This window comes from Lepidochelys olivacea, assembly GCF_965140295.1.
Source record: "Lepidochelys olivacea isolate rLepOli2 genome assembly, chromosome: 9".
Classification (NCBI taxonomy): domain Eukaryota; kingdom Metazoa; phylum Chordata; order Testudines; family Cheloniidae; genus Lepidochelys; species Lepidochelys olivacea.
The window spans coordinates 78,843,221-78,865,564 of NC_140419.1; positions in this window are offsets into that span (position 1 = coordinate 78,843,221).

The window sequence follows — 22,344 nt, forward strand, 5'->3', positions numbered from 1 at the left end:
CTCACAATATTCCACTCATGGCGCTAAGTTCAGAGACTGAACTCCCCTAAGGACGCTCAGGGTGGCCCCTCAGGGTGCTGAGGCACAGGCGGTCCGATCCTGCGGTGACTAGCGCAGTCTGCTGTAGGCTGCTATCTAGGTAAAGCTGGCACAGTAGGGTAGGGTGGGATTGAGGTCCAGGCATGCTCCCCTGATTCCCCCAGAAACAGATTTAGTGGCCAGCAGGCCCCAAGCAGCCTCCCTCTCACCAGTCCATTAGCAATGTGCTGGGGGTGAAACCAGCCCTCAGGAGTGCGTAGACTTCCATAGTGGAAAGGTGAGTGGTGCTGAGTCATTTTCTCAGCTCCTGGGCCCCAGAGATACTGGCAGAATTCTGGACATTCTTCTCTGTCTGCTGAGTGGCCGTGTGCTCTGACTTCCTCCCCATATCTATCTCACAGCCCCTTCGCTGCCAGCAACACTCCCCTCCACTCGCCAGGCTACCTTCCATCCTCCCCAGCTCACATTCCTTCTCACCCCCTGAATGCTTCTCCTTCCTTTCCCCCCACCTTCTCCCTCAAAAGAAAACTAACAAAAACGGGCATGCTGTGCTGAGAGAACGGGACTATCCTGCCATGAGCCCCAACATCTCCCCAGTCACTTGGCTGGTATGCTGTACCCATTGGCCCCCTCTCCGCATCTGTTCTGTCTTTTTAGGCTCTACAGTCTGCCCTATAGGGACGGTCTCTTTTTATATGTATGGGCAGAGCCCAGCACATCGTGAGCACAACTCCAACATAAATAACAATTAGGAAGGAGGTGCCTATGGAGAAGTTGGTGTGATCACGTGTGATTGTCTCTCCCCCTTTAGTAGCTGTCCTCACCTGCTACAACAGCCTGCTATTTTCTCACAGCTAAAGAGTTCTTCTCTAGCTCAAGTGGTAGAGGCCTGTGGTTTTGGTGGTGAATACCCTGCCTTTGATCCCTGATGATGGCTGAGGAGTCTGTCTGTATGTATGCAGCCACAGTTCAATATACTTGCTTTCATAAGCTCCTTTGAAGCATTTCTGACCTCCATGATAAGGTCTCATTGTCTAAGCAGGGACAGAACCCTAAGCTTAGAGGTTCATATCTTCCCCTGACAGATCCCTCTAAGGCTTTCACAAGTGACTCAGGTATGTTGATCATGGCAACCATCCTAGAAAAATCCATCGGGGTGATTTTCCTTCCAGGGCAAGCATGCCTTTTGTTCTCCAGGAGGCAAGCTTCTTAAGAGACCCACCTGAAGAAGGTTGTGGAACAATGGCTGCAGGCAAGAATCCTGCAGGTAAAGCTCCCCCATGGAGGTTATGCCTCAGTTACAGTGGTTCTCCTTTATGTGCTTTAGTTCTTTACTTGCTTTTATCCTCCTGGTTTTTCTGGCAGGCTTTGAACGCACATAACAACTTGGAAGGTACAGTAAAGGTTCTGGCACCAGTGGAGTACAGCAGGAACCGAGCCAAGACACCGGGCTGCACAGTGGTTTCATCCCATTTGCAAACTATAAGGCTGCCTTTGAGCAGAGGGGGGCAGTGTGAAAGAACATGTGCTAAACATCATGTTGGGAAGCTTAGCGCATTAAGAAGAACAGCATGCTGGCTAAGAACAAATGGAAACGGTTTGTGATTTGTTATAGGAAAAGGGGAGGTAAGAAACAATCTCTTTTGATTTAGGGTTTAGTGAACCACTTTGGCAGGGGAGATATGATGGTCTTCTCCTGATATTTTCAATCAAGTAAGTTTTAGAGTGGCATAAATCAGATTCTTTAATGGAGCCTCTAAAGTCTTTGAGAAGATCTCCCCAATTTCTGAGACCTCATATAGAAGGAGGGGAACAGACATGCCACAGTCACATAGAAAGAGAGTTAATGGGAAAATAAAAACACAAGAGACCAATCTGCTCTCCCCAAGAGTAATATGTGCTTAGAGCATTTACTGTGAAAAGCTTTTTGCAATCTGCTGGTCATAGGGAACCTTGTGATGGTCTTGAGCTCTACAGCTCATATTCAGTGCTGACGAATTCTTAATAACCTGCTCAAATCAAAGGGGCAACTGCCAAAGCAAACTAAAGACCAAACAGTAGTGCATATATTTTACCCATAATGCTTTGTGTCATTTCCTTGATGCTACAGGAGGGCATCCTTACCTTCGGAACCATAACATTTGGCATGATATGGCATGTCTATATCAGCCTCTCCACTCTGAATACCCAAATACCAGAAAGACTGAAATATCCAATCCATCATCACGCTCTTTGGGACAGTGAAACAGATGGACGAGCAAACCCCATTGCTGGGCTATGGGTGCTGACTGATGGGATCATCTGGTCAGAGTCCCTGGGAATTGTGAGGAAGGTTCAAAACTCCAGTTAAAAACTCAGATCTCTACCTCAAAGAAATTCCTGTCTGACCCTCAACATCTCAGACCCAAGTCTACAAGACTCCATTACGTGATCGAGAGACAGTCAGCCAGTCTGTTGATAGATATAAATAGATGACAGACGTATTATAAAAAACAATACTGGGTTTTAAAGACTTTTTAGTGTTTAGACCTGTGTGTATCAAGCTGGGCACCCAGAAAGTGAGGCACCTAGTTGTCAGGGGTCACTTTTGAAAATTCTGGTCTATAGCTTTTAATAAAATGTTCAGAGGTTCAGAACTAGTCAGGAAACCAACGTGCCCCCAGCCTTGGTTCAGAGAGAGGTTTGTGCTACTGTCAGTGCTGCCCATAAGCAAGTAGCAAAGGGCCCTGTGACAAGCTCAGGTGACATGCATACAGCTATTAACCCTGCAGCATCTGCTGCACTGCACCTGTCAGAAGGTGGGGGAGTTCAGTCCAGCTGAGTCATCGAAGATGTCAGCAGCTGCCCCAAGAGAATTTAAAGTGACAGGCACAGAGTTTTCCTGAGGAGAAGAGGCCCTCCTGTTTCACGTGACGATGAGCTAGCGTTGTGTGAAGTTAATTTCCAAAGTTGTATCCTAATCCAAATTTCTCTAAAGTTTGGGCACTTTTTTCTGGTGTCCCGTTCTGGCCCCTCCACAGTGCCGCAGCTAGTGTCTGTGGAATCTCCTGAGAGATGAAGGCTTTAAACTTCCCTTCAGTCAATTATAGCCCCTTCCTCCACGCAGCCCAGAGGACGTGGCAGACACGCAGTGGCAGACACACAGCACATCTCTCATCTTGTTCTGTTATGTCATTGATAAAATGGCTGTCAGGCGGCCCAGTTATCCAGGGCAGCTTCACAACTCGGGCCGCTTGTGCCACAGCCACACTGCTGAAATTTAATAATAATTTTTAAAAATCTGAGTGAGGTATTCTACACCTCCTGTCCTAAACCCTTATACAGGTGTTACTGTGCACTGTTAAACAAGTACTCCGCTCCTCTCCTGGGGTGGCTGCATTTCACTGGTGGGTAAAAAGATTTCTATATATCAGTTTCTGAAGTGCCTCACGTGAAAGGTGGCATGGAGGTGAAAACTAAGCTCTTTGGGACAGGGACTCTTGATTGACCATGTCTGTGTAGCACCTAAAACAACAGAGTCCAAACCTGTTTCATCACCAGATGCAACTGGAAGATAAATGATAATAATCCCTAGCTCTTATGTCGTGCTTTTCATCCGTGACTCTCAAGCACTTCACAGTCTTTAATGTATTCATCACCACTACATCCTTGTGAGGCATGACAATGCTATAATCCCCATTTTACAGATGGGGAACTGAGGCACAGAAAGGTTAAGTGTATTGCCCCAGCTCACACATACTATTAAATGTTTAATAATAACTAAAAATATAAGATTAGGTAGGTGATGGCATACATCAAGGCATGAGGAAACACTTCTTCCCATGGCATTGCTTTTAAGTTTCATGGATATAGCAAATAAATCATAGACAGCAACTATAAAAGTCCCATTCCCCTCTGTGTTCTCATTAGGAGATCATAACATACAGATGTGGCATCATAGCTTATGAAATGATTCAAAGTGTGGGAACAATCTGACACTGCGTTAGCATCATTTTAACCAATGGTGTTTCACTGCATCAATGAGCTATAGTCAAATGTTCTCTGATAACTGGCTGGGTCATTGCTGACGTCACAATCCCAACCCCCTTCTATCCCTTTCCTGTTCGCTACCCACAGAACAAACACTGTTTCTATGAAATTGTAGGTTTATTTGTGTTAAAGAAACCAAGTATCCCCCAATTTTCCTTCTGCTTTCTTTTTTGTTTTGTTTTCCCCCTTGATTGTCTTGAACAGAAACAGAATCTCAGCAGAAGTAACTCTGCAGGAGGGCTAGGGCAAAGGGAGATTTTTGTATATGGTTTTAATAAAAACACAGAGGGATTGTTGTTAAAATGTTGTGTGATCCATTAACTCTATTAAATACAACACAGGGAAACTGTGAATAAGTCTAAGGGGGACCATGATGTCACACAAACCACATCAGCTGCTCTTCTTCTTAGTTATATAGCACCAGAGCTGTGCAGTGTGCTTTATGACACCCTTCACAATGTCATCCAAACAATGTTTCATAGTTTTAGATTCACAGAAGGGACCATTGTGATCATTGTGTGTGCAAACATAACTGTGCACGTGTGCTCATGTTTCATAGGCTCAGTGATTTTAAGGTCAGCAGGGACAATGAGATCACGTAGTCTGACCTGTATAACACACTAGGATATATCCTGCTATAGTGCACATGTGTTTGCATGAACATAAAGGTGCGTGTCTGTGGCTACATCTACATTTGAGCCAGGAGGTACGATTTCCAGCTCACATAGACGTGCCCATGCTCGCTCTGCTTGGCCTAGTGTGCTACAAACATCAGTGTTGCTGGGGAACATGGCAGGTGGCACAGGGGGTCCAGGGGGTCCAGGCAGGTATGTATGTGGACAGCTAGCCCAAGCCACTGCCTTTGTTACCCAGGCTACGGTGCTATTTTTAGCATGCTAGCTGGAGCAGAGCTAGTGGGGGTACATCTGTGTGAGCTGGAAATCCCATCTGAATCATATGAATCTTAATGCACTTGGTGGTCTGAGCCAGGCAGTGGGAACAGAGCCTGTGCATGCTGCCTCCTCTCACCCCATCACAAATCTCCCAGCTCGAGATGGACCTTGGATTTGAGCCCCACTATGCTCTCAAAAAGAAAAGGAGGACTTGTGGCACCTTAGAGACTAACAAATTTATTTGAGCAGAAGTGAGCTGTAGCTCACGAAAGCTTCTGCTCAAATAAATTGGTTAGTCTCTAAGGTGCCACAAGTCCTCCTTTTCTTTTTGCGAATACAGACTAACATGGCTGCAACTCTGAAACCTGTCATCATGCTCTCAAAGTTCAGATTCAGATCCGGACTTCACAGCTAGGACCACTTGGGGCCAAACTGGAACTTCAAATCTGGAGCCTCCCAGATTCTGCTAAAGTTCACATTCAAATCCAGATCTCAACATTCAGGCTGAATTTTCCAGTGTGCTCAGTGCAAAGTGGCCTTAAAAATTCTGAACACAGCCAGTGTGGAATTCTTCTTGTGTAGAGGAGCACTCCCCCTGTGGAAAGCTAGCAAAGGTGGCTCTGCAAACCCCACTGCCAGCCAGACCCTCCCTGGCATAGATAGAGGGGAGAGGTATGGCGGGGCATTCCAGGGCAGGGCATTCCACTGAGCCTGATCTTCCACTGGTGGAAGCTCCATTACAGGCAGCAGCAGAAATTGGAGTAACCCCCCGCTGCCAGGGCTTGGTCCCTGAGGATCAGGGCTCCCTGCAGCTCACCACAGAATCTCTGGGTTCCAGCCCATCTCAGGTTTTAACCAGTATTCCAGCAGCAATTGCCATTATCCCAGCTTTTTCAGCCTATGTGATCTAGTGGTTGGAGCTGGGAGCAGATGAAACCCTGTGCAGTCCCTGGGCTCCCTTCATTCTCAGATAGACAAGCTGCCTTGGGCAAGTCACCTCCACTCTCTTTGCTTCAGTTTCCCCATCTGTAAAATGGAGATAACAATGACCTACTTTCCCACAGGTTGCAGACAATCTTGTTCAGTGCTTTGAGAATATAAAGCACTGTCGAGAGTCAGTGCTATGTATTATTATTAATTTATACTTATAAATTATACTGATTAATCAGTGTTTGTAAAGTGCTTTGAAGTCCTCAGACAGCAGGGTAAATTAATTACACTGGAATTTGTTTGTTTGTTTGGTTGGTTGGTTATTATAGCCCTAGTGTTCTCCTTGGCCATTCCTCATTCTTTTATTTTAAAGGGATGATTTTTGCACAGGCCAAAGGTGCCCCACCAAAGTCCTGTCTTGCACTGTTGTTTATCCACACAACAGAGAGAAGTACATTGGGACATCTGCATGATGTGAATGGCTGAAACATCCCCAGTGTCTTTATCATGCAGCATGCATGTACCCAGAGCACAGTCTGGGAAAACAAACTTGAGGCAAATTATTCTGAAAGCACAAGACAAAAAGCAAAGAAGGTTGGAGCCAGCACCCTGTGGAATACAAGCACAGACTCTCAGCCGCTTTTGGGAGAGTCCTGTGTTAGAGAGGCATTCCAGCAATTCTCTGAGCAAACAATTCTTCCTCTCTGAGAGCAAACACTGGATAATCCCTTTGTTATGTTTATTTGTACAAGATAGCTTTTTTTTTTTTGGTTGACATTTAAGAACCTTTTTCCTCTTTCCCCCTTCACTGGTGTTGCCATAAAACATTAACCCCATGGTCTCAGTGCAGCACACCATGGCCCTCCGAGTGTCAGTTCAGGGGAGCTGGAGGAACGCAGATAGTGAACAGTCATGATTCTCTATCCAGGCTTCTGCTACTTCAGTTCATCCAGTAACAAGTGGCCTTTAGCTGAGCAGATTCTATTCTGCTTTGCCAAACACAAAGGATTAACGGATGGAACAGCCTGTATCTTAAACTGAGAATGAGAAAGAACAAAAGTAAAGTCTCCAGGAGAGTGTCATGTGCTGAGGATAGGGGGGAGTGGTCATATGCCTATAACTTTGTGGTTTAAGTCTATAACAAACAGGTAGCTGGGAGAGACACTGTGGAAGATTCTGGACAGTGAAGTACAGAGAGAGAGAGAGAAAAAATAGCTTTAGGTATAGTGCAGTTTTCCTCATTTTGACAAAGTTTCTTGTTCAGTGTGAGAAGAGAGCAACTCCTTCTGTGATGCTTTGCCATTGTCACATGACACCAAGGATGTGAGGTATGCAAATGAGTAGGAACTGGGAGGAAGCACATCAAAAAGGTCACAGAGTCAGTGGTTCCAAACCTCCCAGAGAGATGAAACAACTGACTATTCAGGGCAATCACAAGCAACTGAGCGGCACATTAGCAGAGCCTGTAGTGCAAGTATATGCAGCCTCTACTGCTCATGGAGAGAGCAGCAAGGCAGGGGTCCAGTGTTCTGCACCCATCATGGTGTACAAGAGTTCAGCCAGAGAAACTTGCAACGGTAACACTGAAATTCCAGTGGGGTGACAGTGACCACCCAGATAAAAGGCATGAAATGAAACACAATCACAGGGGTTCCTGCTGTGTGAATGACACATCCTGACAGACTGGCTGGTGTGTGTATGAGAGAGACCATTGTCTTCTACTGCACTATTGAGAGTTACTGAGAGCTGTTGTTGGCTCTACAGACTCAGCGGGGGACTTGCTGCTTTAGCGCTAGAGGTTGATCTGTTTGAAGCAGAAGGCCCCAAGTTCAGATCCTGCCGGGAGCTCATTAATGCTGATGATGCTGAATATAACACAGAGCACAAATCTAGTGACTGGGACATCCTTACCCTCTGCTGATTTTTGCCCAATCCATCTGCTGCCAGCCTCACTCCAGCTTGTTCCCATCTCACCTTCCCCACAACTTGGTATCTCCCATTCATTTCCTTCTCTTCCTGTTCCGAGTTACCATCCCCCCTGCATATTTTTTAAATATAAAAAGGACAATCGTCACTCTGATGACTGAGCTGATGCAGGGCTTCTTTTTCTCCCACCCTTCGACTGCCTTGTGTATTTAGATTCTGATCTCTTCAGGGCAGGGTTTATGACTTCCTGTGTGTTTGTACAGAACCCAGCACAATGGGGTCTCAATTGGGATTGGGAGCCTTTGGCTACTACTGCAATATAAATAATAAGTAGTAGTAATAATAATAATAATAATAATAATAATTAATAACCATTGCCAAAGTTCTGTGAGAAGAAACATGTAAGAAATATTTGCAACAACTTATTTTTCTAAATTGCTTTCTCAGAAGCTTGTCCCAGGGGAAGGTGACTAGCTGGTCCAGGCATCAAACTGCAAGGTTCCCTGACAAATAGAATGACATTTGACATGCTGATGTGATAAATGAAAATGGACTGAGCCTGGAAACGTTTGCATTACGACAAAGAATTTTATCTCAGCTCTTCTTAATAATGTTTGCTGTGGTCCTGGCAAAATAGCCTGCAATGTACTGGGAGTACAGACTGCTGCCCTCTACTGGTTGGACTGATGCTTAAGTGATCCTCAGTCTCACGGCCCACTGAATGAATGGAGCTGCTCCGTTAATTCACTGTGTAGCAACCTGCAGGTTGTTGGAACAAACGTTTTTGAGGCGTCTCCCTAGTGTCCTACGTATATGGTTAAGCCAGGTTAATTGGAAGCATGCAGGCTAGGGAAGTGGAAGAAAGTGAAAAACTGGGAGTGGAATTTCAACAGGGAAGGGTGGTCACAATGGATTTAACAAGAGCATGGAGTGGAATTGCTTACCAGGAGCACCCCAACCCTCCCCCAGTTTAGAGGTCCCCACATGCAGTGGTGCTTGTGTGTGGAGTAGAATGGAATTTGGGGAGCCTGTGCTCCCTGAATGCCACCTCTACACCTTCTTCCATTCTGTCCCCTAAGCTTGGAATGGCTGTTCCTCATTCAGATCCCTCCTCCAAACTCACTCTTCCTGTGTCACCCACAAGAATTGAGTTAAACTACACCAATGCAACGGGGTTGTGTAGAGCTTGCTCCAAAGACCATGGAAATCAATGGGCAGACCCGCACCAACGTCAATGGCCTTTGGATCAGGCCCCTAACTGAGCTACCTATTACTGTCATCCTTCCTATTCCTTTCCCCTCTTTTGCCTATTTATGACCCTCGCTTGTTATTTGTGTCTGAATCTCATGGTCTTCCTCGTTTCTGTGAAGAAGGATCTAGCTGCCTCTTGGCATTATTATAAATATTATTGCAATTATCATCATCAAATTTCAGACTGGCTACTCATTTCTGGACACTGGGCTCCTTTCTTTATTTGCAGTACATAACAAATGAAAAGTAACTGAGTTGTAAACATTAAAAAAACTGGGTTCATGCATGAACAACAGTAATTTTAGCTATAGCTGGGAGAAACTGTGCAAACTATGGCACTAAGGTAGCCACAAAGATAATACTTGTGGGTAAAGATTTCAATGCAGATAACTTTCCCTGCAGCCAGATTTTATCACAGAAACAAGTTGCAATTTGTTATTCTCCTGCTCTGCTTAGAACCTCTGCTACAAAAGGGAGCTGTTTCTCTTGAGGAGTTTGCGCACTTTGCCAGCCCACTAGATGTGTTTCAAGGAGCTTACAGTCTGTTCAAGCACGGCGATCCCTAGGGGTGCCCGGGGCCTGGGGCGGAAGTGGTGAATCTGTCACTTCTGGGACTGACCACACTGGCCAATCACGCCAGCCCCCCAAAGCGCGGGGCCTGGAGTGGTCGCCACGATTCGCCGTACCCTCGGAATAGCTCTGTCTTCAAGTCAAGCTCTGGATTTTTTGGATTAAAAATAAAATACAGAAACTCAGGAAACAAGCTTAAATGCTCACTGCTCAGGTTGTGAGTTTAAATGCTGAAACACAGGGAAATCAAAAGGAGAAAGTTGTCAGAGATGTCAGCTGTGTTGCAAAGAAGTTGTTTTCTGCACACATTTTATGTTGACATACCTACTTAAATATAATTGTAAGTGCATTGCTACATCTACATGCCATGAAATATCCAGCATGTGCAATGGGACTGAGCTGATGTTCGGAGGAGGAGTTGAGAAGCTAAACTTATTCACTTCCTGACTTCTTAGTGTTTCAGCTCATACTCATAACATTAAATGAGTGTCAGCATTTGTCTTTTAATATTCTATAGGAAGCCCAGCCCTCTTTACTAACTCTCCCAGGCCTGGCTGAATCAGTTGCAGACAGATACATCACTCACTCTAGATGTACTTTAAGGAAATGTTGGTCAGTCTATTTTTCCTCTGCAAATTGAAAGGATGAAGTGTCTAATTTTGTGCCAAATAGCCACTGAGTAGAGGACAGGATATGAAGGAGCAGATGGTTCCTACTAACCATTAGCCTGATACCAGACCACAATTTAACCTCAGTGCAGCCACCACCATGCATAACGACACTCGAGAGTACAGCTTTCCTTGGAGCTTTATTAACTCTTTTTCCTCCTGGGACAGAGCTTGCAGAGTCCCTGAGAGCTCCCACACATGCTGGATGGCTTATTGGTATGACTAGAAGGAAAAAATACTCACTTCTCTTCTTCATACTGAGATGATATCAGTCAAGTCACTTACCCAAACATTGACAGGTTTCAGAGTAACAGCCGTGTTAGTCTGTATTCGCAAAAAGAAAAGGAGTACTTGTGGCACCTTAGAGACTAACCAATTTATTTGAGCATAAGCTTTCGTGAGCTACAGCTCACTTCATCGGATGCATACTGTGGAAACTGCAGAAGACATTATATACACAGAGACCATGAAACAATACCTCCTCCCATCCCACTCTCCTGCTGGTAATAGTTTATCTAAAGTGATCACTCTCCTTACAATGTGTATGATAATCAAGTTGGGCCATTTCCAGCACAAATCCAGGTTTTCTCACCCTCCGCCCCCCCACACACAAACTCACTCTCCTGCTGGTAATAGCCCATCCAAAGTGACCACTCTCTTTACAATATGTATGATAATCAAGGTGGGCCATTTCCAGCACAAATCCAGGTTTTCTCACCCCCCACCCCTCCCTTCCAAAAACCACACACACAAACTCACTCTCCTGCTGGTAATAGCTTATCCAAAGTGACCACTCTCCTTACAATGTGTATGAAAATCAAGGTGGGCCATTTCCAGCACAAATCCAGGTTTTTTCACCCCCCCCCCCACCCCCACCCCAAACCCCCCCCCCCACACACACACAAACTCACTCTCCTGCTGGTAATAGCTCATCCAAAGTGACCACTCTCCCTACAATGTGCATGATAATCAAGGTGGGCCATTTCCAGCACAAATCCAGGTTTTCTCACCCCCCCCCACACACACACAAACTCACTCTCCTGCTGGTAATAGATAAATGCATAGTAATATGCATCGGATGAAGTGAGCTGTAGCTCACGAAAGCTTATGCTCAAATAAATTGGTTAGTCTCTAAGGTGCCACAAGTACTCCTTTTCTTATTGTAGGCAAAACTCTCATTGATTCCATTGGGAAGAGGGAGGTCAGAATTTGGTCCCTTCTAAATACATTGGAATTACCCAATTACAGCAGATCCATTTTCTTTTTAGGACCCATCTACAACAAAAATGCTCCTGTACCCAGAAATGTTTTTTCAAGACCAGGTCTCAGAAGTTGTCTGAGGTCACCCGGTAGTCCCAAAAGGTGCTCATCTGTGTGCAATGGTCAGAGATTTTTTTAATTGTATGCTTTAACCATAGGCTCATATTGCTTTTCTGAAAGTAACTCCAAAGGGCCAAATCCTGAACTCCCTACTCAATTTTCATTTAGACATAACTCAAGCAAGTCCGTCTTTGATGTCAAGAAGAGTTTTGCCTGAATTAAGACTGAGTAAAGATTTCAGGATTTGAATAATAATAATAAACTTAATTATAAATTTTAATATAATAAAACATATTACCCGTCCTGGAGGCCATTTCACTGAGATGGGTCCATGCCTGTTTAATTGTTGAGGCTCCCATTCAGAAAGGGACCTAAGCATGTGCCTAATTTTAATCATGTAACTGGATCCATTGATTTCAATGCCCTCCTTCAATGGGACGACTCACATGTTTAAAGTTAGCCCTGTGCTTAAGCACCGTGCTGAATCAGGGCCCAAGTTATTTTCCCAAATCTTTTTAGTTGCATTTCAAATTGTTCAGCTTCCCGTATCAAGATTTTTGTAAACAGTTGATGCAACAAGTTCGCTTTTCTCTGACTTTCAGTCTGTGGTAACAAGATCAACCATTTCTTTAAGTGATTTGATTTCAAGGGGGTTGGAATTTGGGGTACAATTTTGTTTTAGTTGTGGGAATTAGGTAAAACATTGTGACTTCTGGCCTTGGAACATGGGTGCCACTTCATCAAATGTTAAAAGATTGTCATTGTCTAAGAGAGCTCCCAAAGTTTCAGTCTCTCTCTCTCATGCCATTCTGACCATATTTTTAAAATCAGTGTTATGGAAGAGATGAAACAGATAGAGTTTGAGCTATGTGGGTCAAGGACTATTAGTCCAGGGTTTATAAAGCATTTCAATTGGCTTTTAGGCATAAGATTCCCTTATACTGGGTTGTGATGCAGGTACAAGCAAGGAGCACAGAAGTGCGTGTGTGGCTCTAATGTAGGAAATATCCTGGAAGTGATGCAGAAGAATCTGCTACACCAGTGGTTCTCAAACTGTGGGTTGGGACCCCAAAGTGGCTGGCTGAGGGCCAGGGGCCACAGCCGACGCCCGAGCCCCACTCTCCGGAGCTGAAGCCTGAGGGATTCAGCCCTGGGCGGCGGGGCTCAGGTTACAGGCCACCTGCTGGGGCTGAACCCCTTAGGTTTAAGCTTTGGCCTCCCTGCCTGAGGCAGTGGGGGTTGGGCTTTGGCTTTGCCACCCCCCACCCGGGGCGGCAAAGGTCGGGTTTTGGCTCAGGCTTCGGTCCCTCTCCTGGGGTCGTGCAGTAATTTTTGTTGTCAGAGGGGGGTGCAATGGAGTTTGAGAACCCCTGTGCTACACTTCCAGGAGATGAGCTTATGCCAGGACAGCCTTTGTCATCTGTTAACTTAGCTGGTATCGCTGCAGATTCTATTCCTCATCGTATAAAGGAGCATCTTAGGGGTAGCTGAAGGAATAGCTGATCAACAGCAGCAAAACTCAGACAATTAGGGCTTGCTGACATAAGCAGAACTAGTCCCTTTGTTTGGTGATCCCTGACCCCTAAGGGCTGTAATGAGTAATTACGATTAGTAAGAAGAAAGAAGGCAACTTTAATGGGTTTTTAAATCTTTGCCAGACAGCCTGCATTTATTTTTTGTTTGTTCGTTTTTTTTCTTTATCAGCATTGAGAAAATATGACTGTTTGTGCTAGCACATTGCAGCTGGTCCCTAGAGGTGATCAATTCAGCTCAACGAGGAGCCAAAAACAGAATCAGGTCACTGCTGTTTGTACAAGCTGTGTCTAGTGCAATGGTACCGTATTTGCAGGCTTGATAATGCATCATCCTGCTGAATACACCATCCCAGTGTTATTGGGGAGGAGGAATGGGAGCAGGGGAAGGGGAAGAGACCTTGATGAAGGAAGAGCCTGTGGGGCTGAGAAAAGAATCCAGCCACATTCTTATTTGATTGGTCAGCTTTTATCTGACCAGTGCTTATGCCAAGCTCAGATACCTCACACACACTCCCAGATACTTTGACTCACCTAGAACGAATCTCTAGCTTTGGTCCATCTTATTGGGAGAAGAATGGGATAAAATATAAAACACATGCCATAAAAGCTCCTATCTTCCTCTCTTTTTGTCCTCCAGTCTTGACCTCACTCAGTCACTCGCTCTTACCCTCACAATTCCTCCTCCTCCTCTGTCTCTCTCTCAGTCAGTTTCTTGCTCTCCTTCTGTTTCTCCATCTCCCCTTTTTATCTCTGGATACCAATGAAGATTAGATCTTCTATAATTAGATATATGTTTGTCGGTCATGTCTCAAAGCTTTGCCTAAAAGCTGAGTTGGCTCAGATGTCATTGCATGCAGGCTTTCTGCTTGGTTACACTTGTTTATTACTAGTTCATTAGCTTTTTGCATTGCTGGAGATCTGAGCTACTCACATTGCAAAAGAGGCTCAAACTGACAGCGGTAAAAGCCTCTGCTAGTGAGATTATAGCCGCCTGTTGGCTCGGTTGGGAGAGATGGAGAGGGCAAGGGGAGAGGGCTGCCTTTGTGCTCAAGTGAAAGGCCTCTGTCAATGTGTGTTAGGCAGCCTCCTGGACAAAAGGAACTTTCCAAAACCCTATGACAATGAATTAGATTAACCCTTTCCCCGACAGTGGTTTATATCCTGAGAGAAATCAAGAAAGCCAACGGGAGCTGTGGGTGGACAGCTCTGCTGAGCACTTGGACCTATGGGAAGGGCAGCAGGGTACATGGGGGTTTGGAATGGATGGGTGTCTATTGGCTGATGGACACTCACGCGCCTTAGAATTTGTGCTTATGACACGTCTTGTTCCTGTGCTTAGAAAATGGCTTATGGAGCACCAAGAAAGAAATTGTTCCAAACAATGAAATAAGCCAAATATGCAAAATATCATGCACCAAATGAAACAGTTTCCTTGTGTGTTTGCATGCTAGCACTACAGGCTCAGTAGCATGATAGTTGGAAAACTGGGTGCCCCAGACACATATCAAGCAACCGTTCTAATTGCCTGTAGCATCCACAGGTCTGCAGCTATAACTACAGGTGATTTAATTCCCTGACACTTTCTGATCTGCCTTCCTGACTGAGGGAGGGAGAAGGCAGCGGGAGTCAGAGGTGAAGAAAAGGATTTTTAATACTTGCCTCACATACACACGCTCACTCGCAAGCAGTGGTGAGCTGGAGCCAGTTCGTGCGAACTGGTTGTTAAATTTTGCAGCTGGTTTAGAACCAGTACTTAAAGGGGTTCGGCAAACTCCAGCCCGCGGGCCACATGCGGTCCGCGGGACCGTCCTGTCCGTCCCACCTGAGCTCTCGGCTGCGGAGGCTCCCCTGAGAATTTCTACTCACCCGGCGGCCCTGCGGTCCTTCTGCGACACTTCGGCAGCGGGCCCTTCAGTGCTGCCGAAGACCCGGAGCAACTGAAGGAACCAGTTCTTCAGCTTCTGGCAGTTCATCACTGCTCACAGGAGTGTGCTTATTACAGCAAGGGAACAAGGGGAAAGGATTTCAATTGAGGACATTTTAATTAAAAATAAATGATAAAAATTTTGCTTAATTTTAAAAACTCCCCTGTGTGGCTGCGGCACGGTGATCTAGATGGTGAAGGGGCTGTGTAGTCCTAACAGGTACCCTCATGGCAGGTTATGGCATTGGTTCAGAGCTCTCACTGGAGCATCTGAGGACAGCTTGTTCCTTTCTAGATGTTATGGAGACCACCATTAAACTGTCAACATTTACCAACAAGCAGCACACAGCTATTTCCCATCCCAAGCATAAGAGGAATCTGCCAGATTCCACTGTGTTATACAGTAGCTGATGGCAAATGGCATCTTTTAATGGTAGATACTGTAAAAACAGAAGGGGCATCGAATCATCACAGTGCAGGCTGTGCATGCACTGATGATGAGGGGTGGTTATCTGGGACCTGCTGAGTTTGGGACACACTCTGCAATGAAAATCCAGGGGCTGTGGGGCCAGCAAATACTAATGCCCTCCTTGAAGAAAACAAAGTCAGTGATATGAAATCAGCTAACATACACGGGGTAAGCGTATATGCTTTCTTCTCCCCACGCCGCTCCAATGTAACCTTTGAATGGAACAGACCAGCAGTGAGAGTAGAACAATCTAAAGAGCAGCTAACTCTAGGGCCTGAGATTGCCCCTTCGTGCCAAGCACCAGAGTTAAAAATATGCAGGGGTCTGATTGGCATTGCCTCGCAAGGTGCTTTGCAATCCAGTAATCAGACATGACAGTTGTGTGTTCTGGGTGATTTTAGCACCCCTCTGGGCATGTTATAAAGCACCAGGCCGAAGAACCCGAGAACCACCCAAGAAGTGTTATCATTGCCCTGGGTTGTGCTGCCTGGAGAGGAACTTACTGCTATTGTGTCATGGGTGTTTATACTTAAATATAATTGACAGGCCTGATGTGTTTACTATTTAAGCATGCATATGACTTCACTGAAAGCCAGCAGGAAGCTCCAGTGGGCTCCCACATCCTGCAGTAACTTCTAGACTGGGTTGAACTATTCATTTTGAAGAATGGTGTTTTGGAAGTTTGGCTCTTTTGGTGAATCATTCGTGAGCCAGCCTTGATGAATGCATGTGTGGTTCGTATCTATTCCCCAAGTGCAGCACGTCGCAGCCCCAAAGTTCTCCACCAGCTTTGGGAACTTTCATGATTATTTTCATAGATATCCAGCAGAAGTCTGAACGCTCTTGAACAATAACTAGTAGGACCCCACAAATCACAGCAAACCCAACTTGACACTTTTAGTCACCAAAATATTTGTGAATCAGGCTTTTACTTTTCACCCAGCTCTAGTTATTTCATAAGGAAAATTAGAGACTTGACCCTCTGTCAGACGTAGGTGGGAAGAAGGATACAGCAATCACCAACAGCCATTAGGCTGCAGTCGGGCTCTCATTTCCTGCTCCATTTAGATGCACATGATCTGTCTATCTGTCTAGTGTTCACATATCAGATACTGTACACAATTTGTAGACACTGTCAAATGTAAATTGCATCTGGTATTATATTAGATATTAAAATATTGTGAAGCTGGGTTATTTTCTCTTCTGTTTGAAATATGCACAATGTCTGTGCGTCACGCACAGCATCCCAAAATACTTCACTGAGTGTCTCAGAGGTAAAACACCAAGGAAAGGAAGAGGAAATTCCGAGATGGTAGGAGAGGGGGTAAACAAGGGGAGAGAAGGTTGCAAAACACATCATTGTGGAAAGTCCAGGGGATGAGGCAGAGGTGCCAAGGTTCTAAGTGGCAGAGTTAGAAGACGGGGGAGTAGGCAGGCATAGAACTACAGAGGTAAGGTGAAGGTTAGGGAAGCAGAGCAGCTGGGCATGAGTCTGAAGAGGAAAGGGGAAGTGATTTTGTAGAGCACTTATCAAAATCAATAGTGTTGAACCACATACAGTATATTAACTATCATGGAGACCAATTAAGTTGAGACCAATTCCCTTTCCCTCTAGAGATAGCATTGCATGTTGTGTGTGCAGTGCATGGTATCAAACCCATTAACAAGTCCAGTGTTTCTTTGTGGGGTTCCTTTCTCCAGGTTTCATCTGCAGCAATTTTCAGCCTCACCTGTGTGCCAGTATGTGTGTTATTCCAGACAAGGTCTTCTCCACCCTCTGTCGGCAGCTGTCTGTGGGGATGCTTGAACAAGGAGAAATGTCACTGATGATTAAAGGTGAGTAGCCGTGTAAGCTACAACTCCCTGGGCTACTTCCCCATGGCCTCCTCCCAACACCTTCTTTATCCTAACCATAGGACCTTCCTCCTGGTGTCTGATAATGCTTGTACTCCAACAGTCCACATTCTCACTCTCAGCTCCTAGTGCCTCTTGCTCCCAGCTTTTCACACACGCACCACAAACTGAAGTGGTGCTCCTTTTTAAAACCCAGGTGCCCTGATTAGCCTTCCTTAATTGATTCTAGCAGCGTCTTGATTGGCTGCAGGTGTTCTAATCAGCCTGTCTTAATTGTCTCCAGAAGGTTCCTGATTGTTCTGGAACCTTCCCTATTACCTTACCCAGGGAAAAGGGACCTACTTAGCCTGGGGCTAATATATCTACCTTCTATTACTCTCCTATAGCCTATAGAGGTGAAGGCCGCTTTACCGCTTTGCCGCCCGCTGCTTGGGTATATCTTGACCGGGTCCTGCATGAGGGCGCGCCCCACCCACCCTCTACCCCAGGCCCGCCAGACCTTTTAATTGGGCCCCTATCCCGTGGACCCAACCGACCCCCTCAGCCCTTCACCGTGAGCCAGCTGCACAAGATGCAGTCGGTCTGCTTCCAAACCCCGCCAAGGAAACATCTGTACACGCTCGTGCTCCACACCCTTCACGCCTTCACTCTCGTGTCCCGCCCCGATACAAAATGGCGGGACGTCCTGCCACCTTTGGAGGGTGAGGAGCTCCGGTGGGCCAGCCTATACTCCACCTTGGTCCTGAGGCCCGCCGGGGATATCAGTTGGCGGCTCCTTCACGGAGCTGTGAGCACGGGCGTGTTTTTGACGCAGTTCACCCCATCCCAGATACTTGCCCTTTTTGCAATGTGAGGGAAACCCTTGCACACGTATATTTAGACTGTTCCAGGCTGCAGCCCCTTTTCCAGCTCCTCACGAATATTTTATTACGCTTTTGGCTGCACTTTTCCCCTTACCTTTTTATTTACACACTCCCCACAAAGTCGCGGGATCTCCTGGTTAACCTCCTCCTAGCCCTAGCTAAAACAGCCATTTATAAAACCAGAGAGAGGAGGTTGGCCGATGAAGCGTCTTGCGACTGTAGGGCCGTTTTCCGATCCTCAGTACATTCACGTATCCAGGTGGAGTTCCTCTGGGCAGCGTCCACCGACTCCCTTGACGCCTTCGAGGAGCGGTGGGCGCTGTCCGGGGTTCTCTGCTCGGTGACCCCGTCCGGTTCCCTCCGTCTGACCCTCTGATTGAGGGAATGAGCGAGAGCCGCCAGTCACAGCCGTTAGTTGCTGTGAATACCATCATTACTGTCTTCTAGGAGGGGTCCTATAATACATGGGTGTACCCCCCTCCCTCCCAACCACCCACCCCGCAGCCGTGCCCATCTTGTCGGGCACTCTCAGGAGAGGGAGGGTCGGTGACCCTGGGCGCAGCACTAGGTAACTCGAGAGGGTGGAAGACCACGAGTGTCGAGGAAGCCCCCCCGCTCTAGGCCACCAGGTAACTCAGGAGGGTGGAAGACCACGAGTGTCGAGGAAGCCCCCCCGCTCTGGGCCTGGGCTAACCTGAACACCTCTCCCTCCTGAAAGCTGTTGTGTTATACCTTTTGATTGCGTTGTTTTGTTGCTAAGTTTTTTTTTTATCCTTTTGTATTCTTTGTAACTGTTACAAATAAATTTCCTTTCCGTTTCAAAAAAAAAAAAAAAAAAAAAAAAAAAACCTTCCCTGTTACCTTACCCAGGGAAAAGGGACCTACTTAGCCTGGGGTTAATATATCTACCTTCTATTACTCTCCTATAGCCTATAGAGGTGAAGGCCGCTTTACCGCTTTGCCGCCCGCTGCTTGGGTATATCTTGACCGGGTCCTGCATGAGGGCGCGCCCCACCCACCCTCTACCCCAGGCCCGCCAGACCTTTTAATTGGGCCCCTATCCCGTGGACCCAACCGACCCCCTCAGCCCTTCACCGTGAGCCAGCTGCACAAGATGCAGTCGGTCTGCTTCCAAACCCCGCCAAGGAAACATCTGTACACGCTCGTGCTCCACACCCTTCACGCCTTCACCCTCGTGTCCCGCCCCGATACAAAATGGCGGGACGTCCTGCCACCTTTGGAGGGTGAGGAGCTCCGGTGGGCCAGCCTATACTCCACCTTGGTCCTGAGGCCCACCGGGGATATCAGTTGGCGGCTCCTTCACGGAGCTGTGAGCACGGGCGTGTTTTTGACGCAGTTCACCCCATCCCAGATACTTGCCCTTTTTGCAATGTGAGGGAAACCCTTGCACACGTATATTTAGACTGTTCCAGGCTGCAGCCCCTTTTCCAGCTCCTCACGAATATTTTATTACGCTTTTGGCTGCACTTTTCCCCTTACCTTTTTATTTACACACTCCCCACAAAGTCGCGGGATCTCCTGGTTAACCTCCTCCTAGCCCTAGCTAAAACAGCCATTTATAAAACCAGAGAGAGGAGGTTGGCCGATGAAGCGTCTTGCGACTGTAGGGCCGTTTTCCGATCCTCAGTACATTCACGTATCCAGGTGGAGTTCCTCTGGGCAGCGTCCACCGACTCCCTTGACGCCTTCGAGGAGCGGTGGGCGCTGTCCGGGGTTCTCTGCTCGGTGACCCCGTCCGGTTCCCTCCGTCTGACCCTCTGATTGAGGGAATGAGCGAGAGCCGCCAGTCACAGCCGTTAGTTGCTGTGAATACCATCATTACTGTCTTCTAGGAGGGGTCCTATAATACATGGGTGTACCCCCCTCCCTCCCAACCACCCACCCCGCAGCCGTGCCCATCTTGTCGGGCACTCTCAGGAGAGGGAGGGTCGGTGACCCTGGGCGCGGCACTAGGTAACTCGAGAGGGTGGAAGACCACGAGTGTCGAGGAAGCCCCCCCGCTCTAGGCCACCAGGTAACTCAGGAGGGTGGAAGACCACGAGTGTCGAGGAAGCCCCCCCGCTCTGGGCCTGGGCTAACCTGAACACCTCTCCCTCCTGAAAGCTGTTGTGTTATACCTTTTGATTGCGTTGTTTTGTTGCTAAGTTTTTTTTTTATCCTTTTGTATTCTTTGTAACTGTTACAAATAAATTTCCTTTCTGTTTCAAAAAAAAAAAAAAAAAAAAAAAAAAACCTTCCCTGTTACCTTACCCAGGGAAAAGGGACCTACTTAGCCTGGGGCTAATATATCTACCTTCTATTACTCTCCTATAGCCTATAGAGGTGAAGGCCGCTTTACCGCTTTGCCGCCCGCTGCTTGGGTATATCTTGACCGGGTCCTGCATGAGGGCGCGCCCCACCCACCCTCTACCCCAGGCCCGCCAGACCTTTTAATTGGGCCCCTATCCCGTGGACCCAACCGACCCCCTCAGCCCTTCACCGTGAGCCAGCTGCACAAGATGCAGTCGGTCTGCTTCCAAACCCCGCCAAGGAAACATCTGTACACGCTCGTGCTCCACACCCTTCACGCCTTCACCCTCGTGTCCCGCCCCGATACAAAATGGCGGGACGTCCTGCCACCTTTGGAGGGTGAGGAGCTCCGGTGGGCCAGCCTATACTCCACCTTGGTCCTGAGGCCCGCCGGGGATATCAGTTGGCGGCTCCTTCACGGAGCTGTGAGCACGGGCGTGTTTTTGACGCAGTTCACCCCATCCCAGATACTTGCCCTTTTTGCAATGTGAGGGAAACCCTTGCACACGTATATTTAGACTGTTCCAGGCTGCAGCCCCTTTTCCAGCTCCTCACGAATATTTTATTACGCTTTTGGCTGCACTTTTCCCCTTACCTTTTTATTTACACACTCCCCACAAAGTCGCGGGATCTCCTGGTTAACCTCCTCCTAGCCCTAGCTAAAACAGCCATTTATAAAACCAGAGAGAGGAGGTTGGCCGATGAAGCGTCTTGCGACTGTAGGGCCGTTTTCCGATCCTCAGTACATTCACGTATCCAGGTGGAGTTCCTCTGGGCAGCGTCCACTGACTCCCTTGACGCCTTCGAGGAGCGGTGGGCGCTGTCCGGGGTTCTCTGCTCGGTGACCCCGTCCGGTTCCCTCCGTCTGACCCTCTGATTGAGGGAATGAGCGAGAGCCGCCAGTCACAGCCGTTAGTTGCTGTGAATACCATCATTACTGTCTTCTAGGAGGGGTCCTATAATACATGGGTGTACCCCCCTCCCTCCCAACCACCCACCCCGCAGCCGTGCCCATCTTGTTGGGCACTCTCAGGAGAGGGAGGGTCGGTGACCCTGGGCGCGGCACTAGGTAACTCGAGAGGGTGGAAGACCACGAGTGTCGAGGAAGCCCCCCCGCTCTAGGCCACCAGGTAATTCAGGAGGGTGGAAGACCACGAGTGTCGAGGAAGCCCCCCCGCTCTGGGCCTGGGCTAACCTGAACACCTCTCCCTCCTGAAAGCTGTTGTGTTATACCTTTTGATTGCATTGTTTTGTTGCTAAGTTTTTTTTTTATCCTTTTGTATTCTTTGTAACTGTTACAAATAAATTTCCTTTCTGTTTCAAAAAAAAAAAAAAAAAAAAAAAAAAACCTTCCCTGTTACCTTACCCAGGGAAAAGGGACCTACTTAGCCTGGGGCTAATATATCTACCTTCTATTACTCTCCTATAGCCTATAGAGGTGAAGGCCGCTTTACCGCTTTGCCGCCCGCTGCTTGGGTATATCTTGACCGGGTCCTGCATGAGGGCGCGCCCCACCCACCCTCTACCCCAGGCCCGCCAGACCTTTTAATTGGGCCCCTATCCCGTGGACCCAACCGACCCCCTCAGCCCTTCACCGTGAGCCAGCTGCACAAGATGCAGTCGGTCTGCTTCCAAACCCCGCCAAGGAAACATCTGTACACGCTCGTGCTCCACACCCTTCACGCCTTCACCCTCGTGTCCCGCCCCGATACAAAATGGCGGGACGTCCTGCCACCTTTGGAGGGTGAGGAGCTCCGGTGGGC